The sequence below is a fragment of the Chiloscyllium punctatum genome, unplaced genomic scaffold, assembly GCF_047496795.1.
Source record: "Chiloscyllium punctatum isolate Juve2018m unplaced genomic scaffold, sChiPun1.3 scaffold_166, whole genome shotgun sequence".
NCBI lineage: Eukaryota > Metazoa > Chordata > Chondrichthyes > Orectolobiformes > Hemiscylliidae > Chiloscyllium > Chiloscyllium punctatum.
Genome location: NW_027309900.1, coordinates 348,791 through 360,586, shown reverse-complemented (window position 1 = coordinate 360,586; position 11,796 = coordinate 348,791). Strand labels below are relative to the sequence as shown.

The 11,796-nt window shown below is 44.8% G+C and overlaps 1 long non-coding RNA gene across 3 annotated transcripts in view; it reads left to right on the top strand.

Moving 5' to 3' along the window:
* The first annotated feature begins 217 nt into the window (after positions 1–217).
* Positions 218–11,796, top strand: part of LOC140471848 (uncharacterized) — a 30,772-nt gene continuing 19,193 nt past the window's right edge. For 2 of the 3 annotated variants that reach the window (XR_011957217.1, XR_011957216.1), the window contains exons 1-2: positions 218–302; positions 5,736–5,818. This is a non-coding gene — a long non-coding RNA (uncharacterized lncRNA). Of the gene's footprint in view, positions 303–5,735; positions 5,819–8,252; positions 8,635–11,796 lie in introns of those variants that run through there. The other variant, XR_011957215.1, reaches the window with a different exon arrangement.

The window sequence follows — 11,796 nt, the reverse complement described above, 5'->3', positions numbered from 1 at the left end:
CAGTCCTCACTTTCTCCAATTGTTCCCCTCAGTAAACTCTCCCATCACATTACCCAACATATCAGCTCAAGCAGGATGCACTGCGCATGCTCTTGCCAACAAAGGGACCCCGGGTGATTGATGTCAGCACGGGACCAATGGAAGGACGGTGGGCGGAGCTGGAGGTCCTGGCTGGGCGGTTGGTCCTCCAACCAATCAAAGTGAATGATGGGCGGAACTGGACTAAACCACGTGATCACCCTTACGCGCGGCGCAGAGTCGATGTAATGAATACTCGGGAAGTTATGGAGCGAAAGGATACGGTAAGGAAAGAAATAAACTGTGTTCCTATGAGAGGCGAAGTTTTATAAACAAATTGTGCACGTCGGAAAACACAAATTTGAACGTCCCAGTCCCGTGTTTGCAGTCAACGGGGAATTGCCTCAGCGCAGCTTCAGGGCTGAGTGAGCGCCGCCATCTTTATTCGGGGCAACGATTCACTGGACACGTGCGGAGCCGCCATCTTTGTAGGGGGCAAAGGGGCAGCGTTTCTCTGGTAAAAGTCATAGGGCAGGATTTACACAGAGCATATTCAAACCTAGAGAGATGGGTGTTTATTTCTGGATTTGTTTCGTCATTCAATTAAATGATTTGGATGTCAACATAGGAGGTATAGTAAATAAGTTTGCAGGTCATACAAAATTGGAGGTATTGTGGACAGGGAAGAAGGTTACCTCAGAGTGCAATGGGATATTGATCAGATGGGGTTTAATTTAGATAAATGTGAGGTGCTGCATTTTGGAAAAGCAAATCAGGGCAGGACTTATACACTGAATGGCAAGGCCCTGGAGAATCTTGCAGAACAAAGAGACCTTGGACTGCAGGTTCATAGTGTTAAAAACAAAATCAATAAAATTTAGACGAGACCACCAAAACTGGAAACGAGACCCATTTATTCTACGATCTTGCAAGAATCTGACTCCAGTTGTACAGAACAATTGAAGTGAGGAAAAATTCAAATTACTACACCAGTTGTATCTTTGAGTTGTGTGAGGTCATCTCTACCGACTATGACTGGCTCCTATACTACCCAATCTATTTTTATTGATTTCTATTAATGCCTAGCTATGCTCCACCCTTATTGCCCCCTTCTCTCCAAGTTGGCAACTTTCCCCTCTGTAAGTGCTGACACAAGGCTAAACCGCTATCTTGATGTTCCTTCTCACTTGTGCATTGACCATTATCCATAGGTACATCATGATCTGGTTCAACATTTTGTATCAACTCTCCTGGCACATTCCATCCCTGCATATTTCATTGTCTTGTATAGCTCAAACATTTTGGTTATCTCAGCGTTTTGCTGAAAACACGAGTTTTAAACAAAACTGATTTGAACTTTATTTTAAACATTGAACTTATTTGAAACTTATAATAATTACACACAAAAATTAGTATTTAATTAACCATAATTATAGATTCTCTTCCCTAAATACTTATAGAGTTAATAGTTCTCTTGCTGTACCCCTTTTTCTATATCTGCAAAAACAACACTTTTCCCCATTTCTAACAATAGTTCATTGCCAGTCAAGTTGCAGGTAGATAGGATAGTGAAGGAGGTTTTTAGATTAGATTAGATTACTTACAGTGTGGAAACAGGCCCTTCGGCCCAACAAGTCCACACCGCCCCGCCGAAGCGCAACCCACCCATACACCTACATCTACCCCTTACCTAACACTACGGGCAATTTAGCATGGCCAATTCACCTAACCTGCACATCTTTGGACTATGGGAGGAAGCCGGAGCACCCGGAGGAAACCCACGCAGACACGGGGAGAACGTGCAAACTCCACACAGTCAGTCGCCTGAGGCGGGAATTGAACCCGGATCTCTGGCGCTGTGAGGCAGCAGTGCTAACCACTCTGCCACCGTGCCACCCACTGAGGTGTTCAGTATATTTTCCTTTATTGGTTACAGCATCGAATATAGGATGTGGGAGGTCATGTTGCTGTACAGGACATTGGTTAGGCCACTTTGGAATATTGTGTGCAACTCTGGCCTGCCTCCTATCAGAAGGGTGCTGTTAAAGTTGAAAGGTTTCAAAAAAAGATTTACAAGGATGTTGCGAGGTTTGGAGGATGTGCTACAGGGTGAGGCATGAAAGGCTGAGGCTGTTTTTCCGGACTACCATAGGCTGAGCGGTAATGTTATGGAGGTTTATACAATCATGAGGGGCATGGATAGGGTAAATGAACAAGGTGTTTTTCCTCGGGTAGTGGTGTCCAGATGTAGAGGGCATTGCTTTAGGGTGAACGGGGAAAAATTTCAAAGGGGCCTAAAGGCCAACTCTTTAATGCAGTGGGTGGAATGAGCTGCCAGAGGAAGTAGTGAAGGCTGGTACAATTAAAACATGTTAAAGGCCTCTAAATAGATACATGATATGATTAGGAAGCGTTTACAGGGATATGGGCCAAGTGTTGGCAAATGGGAATAGATTAGGTTAGGCTATCTGGTTGGTATGGATGAGTTAAACCGAAGGGTATGTGTCGGTGCGAGACAGCTCTATGACTGTGGGATCATAACAGCTAATATTGCTCTGATTCACCCCTGGGCTCCCTCATGGCCACTTTGTCAAAACTAGCTTCCTCAGTCTTGAACAATAAGTGTATTTTTGGTCTGTTTAGTATTTTACTATTACTTTATCAGAGATTCTTGTAAGTTAATTTTTCACTGCTGCCCAGCCCCTGACCATGTGCTGCTCTATTATCAGATTATTTTTTTCTAGAAAAACTTTGACAGTCAAGAATTCTTTTTTTCAATAAGCACGTGTATTTTCCTTCCGTTTCTGACTATCAAATTCTGCACCATTTTCATTCCCTGTAATCTGTTTTGCACTCCCTGAAACATCAACTGTGTTCCTCCTTCCACAGATACCAGTGATTAATGCCAAAGCCCTGTTGCCTGTGGAGAGGGTGATGTTTGGCTTTCTTGTACAGCTGCAGTTTGTGTGGTGAAGGTGCTCCCACAATGTGGTTGGGTCAGAGACATTACAGAGTATTCATTACAGCAACAGTGATGATTTGAAGATAATGTCCAAATCAAGAACATGCTTATAATTTCACAAAAATATTATTGGGAACTTTAGACATGAGGCCAGAGAAGGATGATATTAGGTCAGGTGACCAAAACCATTGCCAAATAAGCAGGTTTTGAGGAAAGTCTGAAAGGAGGAAAACAGATCTGTGAGGTTTGGACTGCGAATTTCAGACCTTGTTGCTTTAGCAACTGTAGAAACAGCCACACAGGTGAAATAATGATTTAACAAATCGTTGGGAGTCTCGAACAGAATGGGTTGTCGAGGTCTCAAAGGGTGTGTGATGCAGCGAGCTAGGAATTAAATCAAGGGTGAGAATTTTAAATTGGAGGATGTGGGCCGGGTGCTGACAGGTGAGACTAGATTGGGATATCTGGTTGGCATGGATGGGTTGGATTGAAGGGTCTGTTTCCATGCTGTACATCGCGGTAGCTCTATGTTGTTGATTATGAATAGGAGCCTTTTTATTGATCAACAATTTTTGGTACAAGGGAGTACTTGGGCAGCAGAGATTTAGGTTTTCTTGCGATTACAGGGAGGTTGAATGTGGGAAGCTGGCCAGGAGTGTGGTTGGATAATGAAGTCTGGAGATAATACAAGGCAGATGAGAGTTTATGAGCTGAGATGAGGGTGGAGTCAGCTAGTAATAGTGGTCTTGGACTTGGGACTGAGCTATCACACTCTCCTCACCTCTGGGATTCAGCTGGTTGTCAGGTTGTGAATCAGGGCAGTATCACAATTGGGAGCTGAGTGGCCCTGGTGGAGCCTAAAATGAGTGCCGCTCAGCTGCTGGTTGATAGCCCTGTTGATGACGTCTTCCATCACTTTACTGCTGATCGAGTATGGACTGATAGAAAGAAATTGTCTGGGTTGGATTGCCCTTTGTTTTTTGTGTTGAACATCCCTGTTCTACATTGTTGGTCGATGTCAGTGCTGGAGGGGTACTTGGCTTGGTGGGTGGCAAGTTCTGGAGCACAAGCCATCAGTATTATTGCCAGAATATTGGCAGGGCCCATAGCCTTTGCACTACTTAACCATTTCTTGATGTTATTCAAACTGAATCGAACTGGCTTAAAACTCACATCTGTGATGTTGGAAACCACTGGAGAAGGCTAAGATGGATCATCCACTTGACACGTCTGGCTGCAGATTGCTGCAAATGCTGTCGTCTTATCTGGTGAATGGATGTATGAGGCCCCTCCATCAGTAAGGGTGGAGATATCTGTGATGCTTCCTCCAGTGAGTTGTTTAATTGTCCATCACCGTTCACAACTGGGTATGGCAGAACTGCAGAGCTCCGATTTGTTCCATTGGATGTAGGATCACTTAGCTCTGTTGCTTGCTGCTGATGCTGTTTGAAATGCAGATAGTCCTGTTTGGTAGATTCACCAGGTTGGCACTTCATTTTTAGGTATGCCTGGTGCTGCTCTTGGCATGCCCTCCTTTACTGTACATTGTGATGGGTGAGAGCGGGATTTACAAACCCATGAGATTATAGATTGTGCTGGAGTACAGTTCTGCTGCTGTTGATGTCCCACAGTGCCTCAGAGATACCCAGTTTGAGATCCTACATCTCTTCAAAGTCTATCCCGTTTAGAACGGTGATAGTGTCACTCAACACAATGGAGGTTTTTCTCAACTTTAAGGCAAGACTTCTGTCTCCAAAAGGAATGTGTGATGGTCGCTCTTACCAATACTGTCATGGACAGATATATCTGCAGCTGGTCAATTCATAACAATGAGATCAAGTATGTTTTCCCCTATTGTTGGTTCCCTCAGCACCCGCTGCAGACTCAGTTGAGCAGCTATATTCTTTAGGACCTGACCAGCTCAGTCAGTAATTCTGTTGCAGAGTTAGTCTCGATTGTGGACATTGAAATCCTGTACCCAGAGTACATTTGACGCCATTTTATTGCCTCAGTGCTTCCTCCAAATGTTGTTGAACATGAAGGAGAAGTGATTCATCCTCCAAGGGAGGACGGTACGTGGTAATCAGCAGGAGCCATGATACTTCCTGGTCACCGGAGTCAATGCTGAGTACTCCCAGGGCAAATCCTCCCTGTCTGTACACCACTGTGCCACCACCTCTGCCTGGTCTGTCCTGCCGGTGGGACAGGACATATCCAGAGATTTTAGGAGAAAGTGAAGACTGCAGATGCTGGAGATCAGAGTCGAGAGTGTGGTGCTGGAAAAGAACAGCAGATCAGGGTGATGAAGGGCTTAGGCTCGAAACGTCGATTCTCCTTCTCCTCGGATGCTGCCTGACCTGTTGTGCTTTTCCATCACCCCACACTCTATCTAGGGATGGTGATGGTGGTGTCTGGTCATTGTCTGTAAGGGGTTACTCTGTGAGTATGACTATGTCAGGCTATCCCTTGATTGGTCTGTGAGACAGCTCTGCACATTTTGGCCCCAAAATCCAGATGTTAGTGAGGAGGACGTTGCACCATCGAGAGGGCTGATTCTGTGGTTGTATTAAATGGTGCCTTGATAGATACCAAGCGGTCTATCCAGTTTCATTCCTTTGTTGAGACTTTGCAGTGATTAATACAGTGAGTAGCTTGTTGGGCGACTGTCGGGTTGGCAGGGCTTTTTTCGCCATTGACAATGGTTCCATGGAGATCAGGAAATTCCTAATTCCAGTTATTTTTTTCTTGAATTCAGACTCCACCATCTGCCAAGATGGGATTCGAACCAGGACTTCAGTCGTTTGTTTTAATATTCTGGATAAAAGTTAAATACATCAGGTTTGTTCACTCACTTCAAATATCACTTACCCAGGTTTTGTTTCTTTGTGAAACACTGTCCATCGTCCTGTCTCCTCCAACATTCTCTCCAATAACAAGAGTTTGGAGCACATGTAGTTTCTCTGTCACTAAGACTGAGATAATCCGATCTGCTGCTTCCCTCCCTCCCACTAACCCACTGAGTCAAAGTGCATCACGTAGTGTTCCTGGTTTTTGTCCTAAACTTACATCTTTGTCCAATCTCATGTCAAGCCTTATCAGAGCTCATCTTGACCCTTTACTCTAATCTAACTAAACTACAGACTTTCCAACTCTCTTTCCTCCTCCTCCTTATCAGTCCCCCTCACCGATTCACAGATATTGTTCCTTGTTCTGTCTTTTCTGGTTATGCCCTTCTCTTCCAAAATCCTGCTCCATCTCCACTCTCCAACTCCTTTCTGAATTTCTTGCATTTGGTGTCCTTGGTCCCTCCTGTATCTCACATACAATACCAGGAAGTGTCATTGTGCAAAAGCACCGTGTTAGGTTTCACATGTACACTGACGATGCCCAGCTCTCCCTCCCCATCATCCCTCTCCATTACTCCAATGTTACTCAGTTATCAAACTGCTTACCACATTCCCACTACTTGATTAGCTGCAGTTTCCTCCAATGAAACATTGTACTGGTTAAACCCATTGCCTTACAAATTCCTTTCCCTTATTGCTGAGCTCCTCCCTCTCACTGGGAACTGTCTGAGGTAGAACTACACTCTTCACAATATTCCTCTCATATCTGACCCCAAGCTGACCTTCTGATCAGACATCTACACAATCAAAACCATCAGGAATTCCAATCTCTTGAACGTTGTTTGTCGCCTCACCCCAGCTCCATTGCTACTGAAACCCCTTACCCGCGTCGGTGTCGCCTTAAACTTGATGAATCTGAAACGGAACCCTTGATTCCGTGATGGGAAATATCCTCTCACTATTTATCCTGTCAAACCCCTGAAGAATCTGGTGGTGGAGTTTGATTGTAGGTGGTGGAAATGGCAGAGGATGATGTGTTTTATCTGGGTGGATGGTAAGGATTTGGGGAGGGTTCTATCCTTGCAGTTGGAAGTGTGGATTTCAAAGACAGAGGTGCGGGAAGTGGAGGAAACACATTCGATTGTATTGACTACGTGGGAGGGGAAATTGCAGTCCTTGAAAAACGGGGCAATTTGGTATGTTCAGGCTTTACTGGAACACAGCAGTAAGCGTTAGACAGAGATGTTGGCCAGGGAACAGGCTCGTGTGTTAAAGTGGCAGGCAGCTGGAAGTTCGGGGTTTGTTTTTGCAGCAGAACGTAGATCATCAGTCGCCATTTCCGCCACCTCCACTGAGATGCTGCCAGACACAGGTTCCTGTCCCCTCCATTAACAGCTATGCACCCCCCCAGCCAGAACGTAATCCACTCCTTTGTCTTTCCAAATGTTCAAGTCTCTCTTTGGGTTCTGTCCCTGCCTGTTATTTACTCTTTAACCCCTATCTCCTGCAATACAAAGATCTGCAGGTTAGTTGAATTGGCCAAGCTACATTTCCCATAATATTCAGGGATGTGTAGGTTAGGTGCATTAGTCAGGAGAAATGTAGAGTAATAGGGTAGGGGAATGGGCCTGGGTGGGATACTCTTCGGAGGAACGCTGTGGACCTTTTGGGCCAAATGGCCTGTTTCCACACTGTCAGGATTCCAGTTTTCCCAGCTCCCATCGGTTCTGAGGAAGGGCCACTGGACAGATTTCTGTTCCCAGATGCTGCCAGACCTGCTGAGCTTTCCCAGCACCATCTGCTTGTTGTTCCTGATTGACACCATCCATACACCTTCTGGGTTTGATTCAGACAGGGGGAGGATCCCACCACTGACCTCACAATGGGGTCCAGCTGATTGATGGCAGCTTCAGACCAATAGGAAAAGGTCGAGGGACTGGTGGACCAAGTGGAACCAGCTGGTCATCCAAACAATGGGAGTGATTGAGGGGCGTGGCCAATGGGATGACACGTCACTAGTAATTCTGCTGATGCAGTGCCACGTGACACGGCCGTTGGTGAATGTGGGAGTCGCAAACAGGGAAGGGGAGAGTGGCCTCGGAGACGGAGATAATGAGTCACTTTAGACTGGGAAGTTTTAATTACTCTGTGCGGTTCGTTAGTCTGAATTAGAAACTCTGGGTCCCGTGTTTGCAGCAGATGGGAAAACGGCTGCGGCCCTCAGGCGGTGATAGGACCTGGGTTATGGTCGCCATCTTTATTCGGGGCAAGGTACAGGTGAGGCGCATGTGCATGTCCCCTTCCTAGTAGTGGGGTGCGATTTGAAGAGAGGCATTTACACATCAAGCACATACCAAGAGAAAAGTATGTCTTTACTATTGTTCCTGCACTGACTGTGAGTTTTGTTTTGTGAATTCATTTCATAGGATATTAAATCAGAATAATTGAGGCTGGGATGTCAAAGCAAATTTTTGCAGTCAATGGAGTCATCAGGATCTGAACATCATTGGCATTTAACTGTGGAAGGAGAAGGGTTTGTTCTGTTTGCGGGAAAATATTTTTGTTAAGCAGAAAGATGTACAAATTCGTGGTTGGATCACCCTTTGGGTATGCGCTGCCTCCTGGGCCCTGCAGCTGAGGAAGGAGATATTGGCCTGAGAGGGAGCACGTATTTATCCAAGCTACACCTCGTCTCTTTTTAAGAACTGTCAGATTTCGATCCAATCACCCACTTCATGATGTTAACCTATAAACTCTTTATTTTCAATCACCTGCAAACTTCTCATTAAAACTCCTTTTGGACTCAAATTCCAGCACCTTTCCAGGTGGAATGTTCCAGATTCTACCAACTGTCCATTCATCCAGAAACTGCTGAGGTCCATATTGACTCTGGGGTTACAAAGGGCTGAATTGAAAGATGAGGTGCTGTCCCTGAGCTCCCATTGAGATGCATTGGAACAGGACAGGAGGCTGAGGGCAGTGTAGGTGTGAACAGACAATGAAAATGACAGGGCTGCACTGTGAGGGCTGCTTGGCTCAATGAGTGGGTTTTGGAGTTGGGTGAAAACAGAGGGAGATGAGACAGGGAGAAGGTGAAGCTGAAACTCAGTTTTGGTTCAGGCCATTCAGAAACTCACATGATCCCAATGGGAACAGCCAATTTTTAAGTGATACCTGCGGAGTATTTCTTAACAGTTTTTAAAGTAAAGCATAACAGGCTAAGTAAAGATTGGTGCTTTTGATTTTAATAGAAATGTTTGTGTGAAGGAAGGTTGCTAGTTCATTTAAATTCTCTTAATGGGAGTAACTAAATGAATAAAGAGAGACATTGAGATAGGAGCCCTCAGATCCGTGGTGTGCTACTCTTGCACAATGTGGGAAATAAGGGCCGCTTCCAGTATCCCTGACGGCTATGTATGCAGGAAGTGGACCCAAATGCAGCTACTGGGAAAGTGCTTTTCAGAGCTGGAGCTGTGAGTGGAGTCACTGTGGAGCATCTGCAATACTGAGAATGTTATGGTCAGCACGTTTAGTGAGCTAGTCACACTGCAGGTGAGGGTTACACAGGCAGAAAGGGAATGGGTGACCATCAGATCAATAAAATAGATAGGAAGGGTGTGCAGGAGTGCAGGAGTCCCCAGTGGTTATCCCCTTCTCAAACAGGTACACATATACCACTTGGGATTCTGTTGGGAGGTTACGGGTGGAGTAGCCTCTCAGGAAATCAGCAACAGTCAGGTTCGTGACACCACAGAAAGGTCTGCTGCACAGAGTGGGAGGAAAGAGAGTGGCAGGGCTAGAGTGACAGGGGATTCAATAGTCGATGCACAGACAGGCACTTCTATGGCCACAGACATGAATCCAGGATGGTATGTTACCTCCCTGGTTCTAGGATCCGCAATAGCTTGGATAGGCTATCGGACATTGTGGAGCTGGTGGGTAAACAGCCCATGGTGGTGGAATCTTCTCACTATGAAGACCATGGATCATTTACATTCTCCACTGCTTCCCACTCCTATCTGCTTCGAAAAGAGAATCGCAGAGAAACACGGAATAAAATGGGGTCAGAGTCTCTGATATAAAACTGTTTAACACAGTGCCCCCATCTTATCCATATTGGTCATCAAGCACACATACCCTGTATGATCATCTAATACCTTTTGATATTAGAATAGATGATACATGATTAGTTAATGTTTTGATGAGGAAAATGAGCAGAGAGGTTTAGTAATTTCTGGAGCTCAGGGTGCATGAATCTGAATTAAAAATGGGCTATCCTCAAGGCTGGAATTAGAGAAAGGCACTTAGCACAGAGATTTGTGAGACTCGAGGAGATTACAAATACAAGGAGGATTGTGAGAATGGATGATGTTACAGAGACAGATGTTTTGTGATACCAGAGATAGTGAGGGTTCTGAGGCTGGAGAGGAATTACAGAGATAAGGAAGAGATGTGAAGCTGATGAAGTGACAGTGATAGAGAGAGTTATGAGCATGGAGCAATTTACAGAGACACCGAGAGTTAGAGTCTTAAAGTTATTCAGCATGGAGACACACCCTGTGGTATAACCAATCCATGTCGACTCTAATTCCAAATGAAAGTAACTGCACCTGCCTCCAAATATTTCCTATTTATGAACTTTTGCCCATGGTCTTTTAAAGATTGTAATTGTATTCACAGCTACCATTTCCCCTTGCAGTTCATTCCACAAATGTAAAAATATCCTAATATCTGTTAGGATATCTATAAAACATCCTAAAATCTATTTAAAACCTTTCTCATCTCTCTTCAAAATGTATGCACCTGAGTCTTCAATCCCCCTGCGACCCCCCGGGCATTCATCTTATCTACACTCTCTGTGATTTTATAAACCTCTAATAAGTTCACCCCTCAACCTCCTATACTCCAGTGACAGAAATCTCAGCCTATCCAGCCACTCCTTCAACACGACCCCTCCATTCATGGCAACATCCTGGGAAATATCTTCTGAACCTTCTCTAATAACATCCTTCCTGTAACGGGGAACCAGAACTGGACGCAGTATTGCAGAAAAGGCCTCACCAGCATCCTGTACAGCCTCAATATTATGTCCCAACTCCTCTACCTAAAGGTCTGAGCAATGAAGGTATGTGTGCTAAATACCTTCTGAACCACCCTGTCTACATATGACAAGACCTGAACCCCTCGGTCTGTTTGTTCTTTGTCACTACTCAAGGCCTTACTTTTAATTAGTGAAATTAATTAATGAGGCTAAAGGCGATGTCTGTTTTATCAAAATGTAATAGCTTACATTTATTCAAATTAAACTCTGTCTGCCCCTCTTCAGCCCATTCACCCAATTGATCAAGATCCCTTTGTAATCATAAATAACCTTTGTTACTGTCCACTTTAACAGTTTTGATGGCACCCACAAACAAACCATACTTTGTATATTCTTACCCAAAACATCTACACGCATGGCAAACAAAAATGGACCCAGCACCGATTCCTGTAGAACACTACTGGTTACAGGCCTCCAGTCTGAAAAGCAACCCTCCACTACTACACTCTGTTTCCTACCGTTAAGCTAGTTTTGTATCCAATTGGCAAGCTCTTCCTGAATCCCATGTGATCAAACTTTACAAATCAGTCTCCCATGCAGAACCTTGTGAAAGGCTTTACTAAAGTCCAAATAAACAATGTCTAACGCTCTGCCCTCGTCGATCTTCTTGGTTACTACCTTAAAAAGCTCAATCAAGTCTGTGAGACACCCTCTTGTGTAACCATGTTGACTGTCCCTAATCATTCCTTAAATCTCCAAATAGATGTAAACCCTATCCTTCTGAATGAGCTCCTACAGGTCACCCACCACTGAAGTCAGACTCCGAGGTCTACAGTTCCTGGGCTTCTCCTTCTATCCCTTCACAAACAAAGGTACAACATTATCCACTCTCCAGTCATCAGGTAGCTCACCCGTAGTTATCGATTATC